Source organism: Bombus impatiens, unplaced genomic scaffold (genome assembly GCF_000188095.3).
Source record: "Bombus impatiens unplaced genomic scaffold, BIMP_2.2 scf_0891, whole genome shotgun sequence".
In the NCBI taxonomy this organism is placed as follows: Eukaryota; Metazoa; Arthropoda; class Insecta; order Hymenoptera; family Apidae; genus Bombus; species Bombus impatiens.
The window spans coordinates 43093-51175 of NT_177310.1; the positions used below are offsets into that span (position 1 = coordinate 43093).

Here is an 8083-nt window from a genome sequence, read left to right on the forward strand (position 1 = left end):
CTATATAATTACTCCATACCTCTGTTAGGTACACGTCCCTCCCGTGACCGTGGCTACGTTCAGCGACTCGTTATATCACTTCGAGCCCAAGCCCACTGTCATAAATCTCGGACCCCCAACTCGGATTAAATCATAAACAACTATTTCTGAGTTTTATTACTTAAGTATAGCTATAATAAAAAGTCTGAACTAAAGTATTGAGGACCTTTCCAAACATTCCAAAAGAAAGGCCCCTATGTCCTTTCATCTCCGATATATATGTGTCGGAGATGAAAGGACACCGGAGCCTCCCCTCTGAAACTTCGGGAAAGTCCGTAAGATTGTAATTACGGCTTACAGTTGTAACTAAACAATTTGCCGTCATTCTGCCCAATTGTACTTGTTGGCGATTGGTCATAATAAACTTGGGCTCAAGGCGACCATCAGCTGCCGAACGTAGCCGCGGTCAACGGGACGGGCGCTTCATCTAACAAAGGTATGGAGCGATAGTATGACCCTCATTAAAGGAAATACCCATAGAGGTATCTGACAGTAAAACATGCCAATGGTTCCTTCGGACAATGAATACCTGATGTTGAGACACGTACACAGCACAAGTCCAGTTAGCCCGAGGACCCGCTATAAAACGCGGGTTTTTCCAGCAATTAAGATTTTTGCAAACGGACAGGCAGCTTGTGTCCCAAAATCGACCAATCGACAGCGACGTCGATCCGAGGATCTTGTGTACTTAGACACCCCACCAGAGTTTGTCTCAATGGCGTCGTTGGGACGAAGATTCATTCCTTATTGAGACCTCATCGAGGAAGGGAGTAGCGTCTTACGATCAGTACACGTTTGAGTTAGAGCAAGTATATCTATCCTCCCGTTGACCGTGGATTCGTTATCAAACCTAAGACCATTATCACTAGTGTCGCGAGTGCCTAATCGCCGCTGTTGATTGTCGAATCGGTAGTGTTCATACTCGTAGTATCAGGCCGTACCGTCGTTATAACACAGCGATGGCCATTCCAATGGAGCTCTAGCAAATGCTCACAACTCTATTCCTGACGCTTCTCTGACATATATATGTCGGGTCGTCGTTATAATAAGAGTTAGAAAGGGTAATAAATCTTCACTGGAATTATGCATCGTCGTTATACAATCGAAGTAACGTTTAACACATGTGTAGATATTACAGAATTGACAAGTGAAAGTCATTCTCTCGTGAAGTCGTATTAGCGAGTAACTTATCGTCTTTACGCTTGGTGGATGTTCCACGTTTTCACAAAGATTAGTTTAGTAATACTTGTACCGTGGCCAAGTAAGTCGAGTACGGCTTGGGCTTTGGAAGAAAGCGCATTCTGTTATCCCGTTGACCGCGGATTTGTTATTGAATCTAGGATCATTGTCATTAGCTTCTCGAGTATCTAATTACCACGGTTACTTGTCAAATTCTGCAATAACCGTATTTGCACTAGTCAATGTCTTCTCTATTGCATAACAACAATGTGTAATCCAAATGAAGATTCGTTTCACGTCCTTAACCCTAATCATAACGTGAACCCGACATATATGTTAGATTTTCAGACATTCATTATACATTCGCACGCGTGTAAAATACGTATCTGATCAACACATGTATTACATGCGAGCATACAGATTTTACTTTTTTTTGGACGGGACAGTTTGAGAGTGGCAGCACGTGTAGGATATAAGACTATCTCAAGTTTACGATATCGGTAGCACATCTGCTATTTTTTGAGAAGGAAATTCTCACATTGCACATTATAAAGTTTACACATTGGAGTTCACATTAATGTTCACACATTACAAAGTTTGCACATTAAAGTAAACTTGGACCACTTTAATAACTTAATGAGCATTTTTAAGCGTTCGATGATCCTGTTCAATAGCAAGCGACGCATCATAAACTTCGATATCAGACGAGAATTCGACAATAGACCACCGGTCGATGTCGCTAACGGGACTTTACGCCACGCAACTAACCCTGGCCAGGTACACGCAATACGCACCGCTTGCAAGACGCTGACGACAGTTTGAAAGTCACAGAATTGGACAGACATAGACTCCCACGTCGCAGAAATCGTTGACGAAAACATACTCCCTAGATTGACTACCTAGCAAATAAGCGCCAGACATACTTCATGATAAATCATGCTAATGACATCATATAAGACACTTCAAAAGACACCTCAAACCACACTTTAATCACTTACAAATCACAGTCATGAAACTCTTCAAAACAAATATTCGAAATCACAATCACACTAGAACTCTTTAATCAACCCTCCACTTTGAGCGTCAATATCGTTCAAAATTCGCGACTCGAACCGAATAGTTACAATTGAACTGATCGCCCACTGTAAAAAAAATGTCTGCAAGATTAAAATCAGGTGCCCGAGGGGGGGATAAACTGGCCCACCACATCCAATCCATTATTCTCGGAAATTATAATTTAAATATCGCCGAACGTTAAATGAGTTAAGCACCATCATGCATGATGAACCACCGATCCAGTCTATCAAGAAGGGGCATATCATGTAAAATCTGTTATAGCATGTTAGTCAGGAAATCATATTATGCTACATACGATATTTACCGGTTTGGTAAAATAGAAGGTCTAAGTAACTAGTCGCTTATTATGTCATATCGCGTATGTCAATACCTCATCTATGTTTAATGAAAAGCAACGTTGACGATTTCCCTAGAAGGAATCTTTTGCACGATACTGCAACTGTCGAGTTGGTGTTCTGCGAAGGACCACATTTCGTGAACTTTGGAGCTTCCTGTATCGTGTTCAGTATCTCTGGTGTGAACTACTTTTATTTGTTTCTCAGAAGATTGCCTCCCACGTCGTCCAAGAGAAATAACACGAAATTGGAGACATCAGGAAAGAAATAAGAGGTATGTGATAGTTTCTGCAATCCTAGCATCTGTCCAGTGCAGAAGATGTAGTGGGAGTGAGAGAGAGGCCCAAGTGCATGCATATACTTTCTTCCTGCGCTTCCTCAAAGTTAGAGTTTGCGGCACACGTGAGCCTAACATAGACTTCCTTTACAATCTAATTGTGTTGGATCTTCATTCCGATATCTTTTCCCGTCAATTTCCATCTATTTTCCGTGTCACTATTCGTTCTTCCCGCTTTTTTCACCGTATCCCTTACCTCCTCCACCTTTGCCATTCAGCACTCTTCACCTTCCTCTTCACTCAACATTCCTTAACTACTTCATACCAGCCTCACTTTTTCTTTCTCTGCACCTTTCGTATACGTGTGCCCACGTTTCTTCTTGTCCTCTTGCACACTCTATATTTCCTCCCCTCTTCCTCCCAATACCTCTTTCTCTCTCAACCCTCCTCTCTGATCGTTCTCTAACCTAAATATTGCAACGCTCTTCCATCTGCTTTTACATCAAACCTTCTCCTGTTATCCATTTGTACCAATTATTATATTTTGATTGCCTTATTCTTTCTCTTCTTTCTGTTATTCCTCCGTGTTGAAGTGGTTACCACTTCTAAGAAAACTCTACATCTGGTCTTTTTTAGTTTTCTCAAGCACTGAAGCCATCGACAGCGTGTAGACAAAAGACTGCGACGAAGTCAGGCCATAAACAGTAGACAGGCGACGTTGGCTTCGGGGTTTTTCAGTTATTAGGTAACACAGCTAGCGTGCGGATCTGGACCAGCTCAAATTGTATTTTTTACTTATTACACTTCTATTTAAATATATTTTCTACCTTACAATTTATCCACGTGTTTTCTCTGTTTACACACCGAATAACCTCAATACTCCGTAACCTCCCCCTCCCCCCATTCTCTATTTTCCTCTTCAGCTCTTCTTCTTTCTTCTTCTTCCTTCTCTTCTCGCCTCCTTTCAGCATCTCCTTGCCAGTTCACTCCTCCCATCCTTCCCTCAACCGTTCTTCAAAATCCATTACCTTTCTTTCCGCCTTTTCCTTAACTTCGCTCTTAGAGTTCCACTCTAATTGTGGTTAGATGTCAAGACTTAGATGTCCTCCATTTCACTCCTACGGTTTATACCTGATACCTCTCTGTAACTCTTTTATTCTCTTTTTTCCGTCTATTCCCAAATTTCTGACCCATACTGCATCGTTGACCAAACTAACCTATCAAACATTCATGCTTTCCTTCCCTAATTCTTTCTGAATGTCCTTTTCTCATCCCCCAAACTTGCCTCAGTATCACCACTCCTATCCTTGTCTTATCCTTTAAGTGCTCCTCCTGTCTTCTATTCTTTTGAATATTATGTTCCGCATGTTTAATCGGTCTGGTTTCTGCCAAATTCTTCCACTTCTATCTCCAATCCACTTCCTTAACTTTTCCCTATTTTCTTTTAAACCCATATATATGTCGGAGAGGGAAAGACAGCGGGATTTCCCGTTCGGAATGTTGGAAAAAACCCTAATACACTAGTCCAGACTTTTACTATAGCCGCCCTTAAGTAATAAAAATAAGAAATAGTCTTAATGTTCCAATCTGACTTTATGACGATGCGTTTGGCAGTGACATAGCAGGTCACCGGACGGTCACGGGAGGGACATGTACCTGGCAGAGGTATGAAATGATTATATGGCTCTCCTTAAAACAAAGATTAACCTGAGAAGCGGGGACAGGGGTATATAAGGGCAACCTCTTTTGGATTAAGGGAGTTAGAGTTAGAGTTAGAGTTAGTTAGTTGGTTAGTGAGTCGTTGGACGAATTGCCGATTGAGTTATCGGGAAGTTGCCCGAATCGAGTAGCACGTTGATACTAGTCCTCCCGTGGACAGTGGATTCGTTATCAAATCTGAATTCGTTGTCACCATCATCTCGACCATCCTATTACCATTACTCGTAGCCTCTGGTAGTGTCCACATTCATACTGATAAAGATTGGCTACATTCGCGACGGTAAAGTAAATAAAGGTTCATCGAACGCTCCAAAATGCCAACCTGACTCCGACATATATATAATAATGCGTGTTTTTTCTTTTTCTAGTGTGATTTTTCCCCGACCTATCCCCACTCACATAAATATTTACCGCATCTTAAACAAATTTTCGTAATTTTGTAACCTTTACAATTTTTTACTTAACAAGCTTTTTGTAGCGATGAATCTGAACTTGTTGATAGTTTTATTGCATGGTTTTTCCCCACGATCCTTTATATTAAAGTAATGTATGCATCATGTTTATAACAATTTTGTGAATTCTCTGTAAATTTTTACATACCATTTTGTAGATACCATTGCAAATTTATTGGTTCGTAAACGTTGGCTTCTTTCGCTCTTCTTATCAAATCGTATAAATCTCATAACTTCAGCAAAGTCATTCCTGCTCATTGCTTTTGAAAAAAATGCAGGTCCCCAAATTTTATTCCACATATATAAGACATCTAAATTTTTTGCCTCACCGCGGGCATATAGCAGAGCAATAAATGCATCTAGTTTGGTTGCATCTAGCTCCCTCTTAGTCCCCAATACTCTAAATGCTTCTTCTTCCGTACATTTTATTATATGATCCCTTATACGGTGATCAATGATAAGATAAAATGCCGTCTTTACTTGTCCTTTTATTGTATGCCGTTTAGCATATCCCTAAAAATATTATGAACTGATGTCCTGCCAGGTTTGAGACTTGCATCTATCTCTTTTCAAACTGTTCCATCGGTCCCAGTCTCACCCTCTGCTGTCAACGGTAATTTCTTTCCTTTTTACCTTTACGTAAATGCTTATTTATAATATTCAATTCTGATTCGGTTGTAAATAGCTTTTCATGTGTTTCCATGTCATTTTCAGTTGCTGAAGTTTCTTGTTCATCGCACACTGAACTGTCTTCTTCTATGTCCGTTATTTTTTTTTTATAATTGCGTTATTTTTTTTATAATTTTATTTTGAGAGGTCTTGACATTTTTAGGGTAAATATTTATCCCAGAATAACACAATGTACGGAATACAAAATTATTGTCCATATACTGACGCGATCGCGAGCGAGTCAGTATATACCGAGTGACACGAATTAGCGATCAACATCTACTAATCGGGTTTTCCGTGAGCGAACATATACTATCGTTGCGAATACAGTCAACGAGCGTCTTTTGTACTTTTATTTATTTATTTGTTTAACTTATTCCAAATATATTTGACGGGTTACAACAGCAATCTCTTGCTCTCGTTATTTTAGTATTTGTTACGCCACGAGGCTTACTATAGGTCGTACTTCTAACCGTCGCTCGCGGTCATTACAGTGTAGCAGACAGATCGTCTCATCTGCTCGACGGAAAATATACAATGTATCGACGAGCGTGTGACATCAATCACATCTCAATCTACATCAGTGATAAGACATGGACCGCCGACCTTCGGACACTTTTGGACACATCACCACCTTATCATCATAGCATACACCAAGGCTGTGACGCACCTTAGTCCACATCAGAGATAGGATATGGACCCCCGACCTTCGGACACTTTTCCACATCATAACCTACATCTAGTCCCTCAATATCTTAAAACCAAAACGTATATAAACCGAGACTTCACCCAGCTCGGGCAGTTCTTGTTCCTCTTCTAGTTGCTGTACTCATACAACCCCTATTCTCCGGTTCGGCGTTATTTTGTAAGTGTTAACATTTATAATAAAGTTTTATAAAGGAAAATAAGTAGTTGGGTTACGACTCAGCCTTCAGACTACCACCCAAGTACCAACTTTACGTGACAAGCGCATAGTTGTCACCAAGCAGCGAGTTGTAGAAACGTCGATTTCGGTCCGTTACTTCATACACATAAAGAAGATGGCATACGTGATCATAGGCGCAAACGGTGGCGTGATCCGAACGTAGTGGGGGTCATCTTCCAGAGAAGACAACGAAAAGAATCGAAGGGCAATGAATCCCTTCTGAAGAATCAAACGTTATATATCGAGAGGTCTGATGATTAAAATTAAAGTCGCTTAGTCTAACGAATTCATCGAGAGATATCGTAAAGTCGGGTCAAATTAAATGAGCTCTTTTTCTCCTAGCTTTTTTGCTGCAAACGAAGCATTACGATCTAGCACTTTTACGAAACCAAACGTTCCCCCGCCCCCCTTATCACCACGTTGAAAATGTTGCTTCTTCTTTTCTTCCATCCACTCGCGTTCAATTCCGAAAATAACTTTCGAAATGAATTATAATCGAGCCATTGATTTTGCACCAACTTTTTTTTTTGTAAATGAAATCCATGCGGCCGATTACGTTCAATGCCACCTTTTTCCAGTACTTCACTGTTTTTCGTTCATCGAGATAGATATACAGCATTTTATCAGATTCGCCGACACTACTCATAAAGATATTGTAAGAATGAAAAATAAATGGTTTTATCGAACGCATTTCTCATTCTTTCTACCGTCTTTTTGTTATTTAGCATCGAGGTCCAGATTTTTTTGTATACTCAGGGAAATCACGTTGTACATAAATTTCTTCGGCAATTCATGTTAATGTTAAAACGTATGTTGCGCGTCGAATTTGAAAAACATCACTATCACTATCTGAAGTATCCAAAATGCATTAATTTATTTCAATTTTTGTATAAACAATCGATAATCAGATGAGGAATGATAAAAAGGCGGGTACCAAGAGACAGTTAAACAGAAAAAAGATACGAAAGAATAAAGACCATTTGAACAGAGAAAATTATAATTCCTTGCTTCTATGTGTTAACCAAAGTTGCGTTTTACGAAGCAATTTGTTACGCCGGGCGACCCTCTGCCTGGCCCAGGTCACACACCGCGGGCCAGACGGACACCAGATGTCCGCTCTTCCGTACGGCATACCCTCACTAGTCTCAAGTATCTTCCATAAATCTCAGGAATTTCCTAGTAGAGGTCCTTCAAACCAAACAAACGTCTGTTTCCGAAGAATTTCTAAAGTCTATTGTCTACCACGGCTTGACAAGGGAAAGTTAGTTTTTCTCACGTATGCTACAACTTTCCTCCCACTAACCACTTTCTCTCGAGGGCGGTGAAGACCCTTCGTTTAACCAATTTAACGAAGCCTATTCCCTCACTCGCCTAACTAAAATCGTCACCAACAAATCCGACGGTCCCGTGC

At 40.4% G+C, this 8083-nt stretch overlaps 1 long non-coding RNA gene across 1 annotated transcript in view; it reads left to right on the top strand.

Moving 5' to 3' along the window:
- The first annotated feature begins 831 nt into the window (after positions 1-831).
- The window catches only part of LOC117152241, a 10378-nt gene continuing 3126 nt past the window's right edge, over positions 832-8083 (top strand). Inside the window, exons 1-2 of the long non-coding RNA XR_004462557.1 lie at positions 832-1067; positions 3501-3502. This is a non-coding gene — a long non-coding RNA (uncharacterized LOC117152241). The remainder of the gene's footprint in view (positions 1068-3500; positions 3503-8083) is intronic.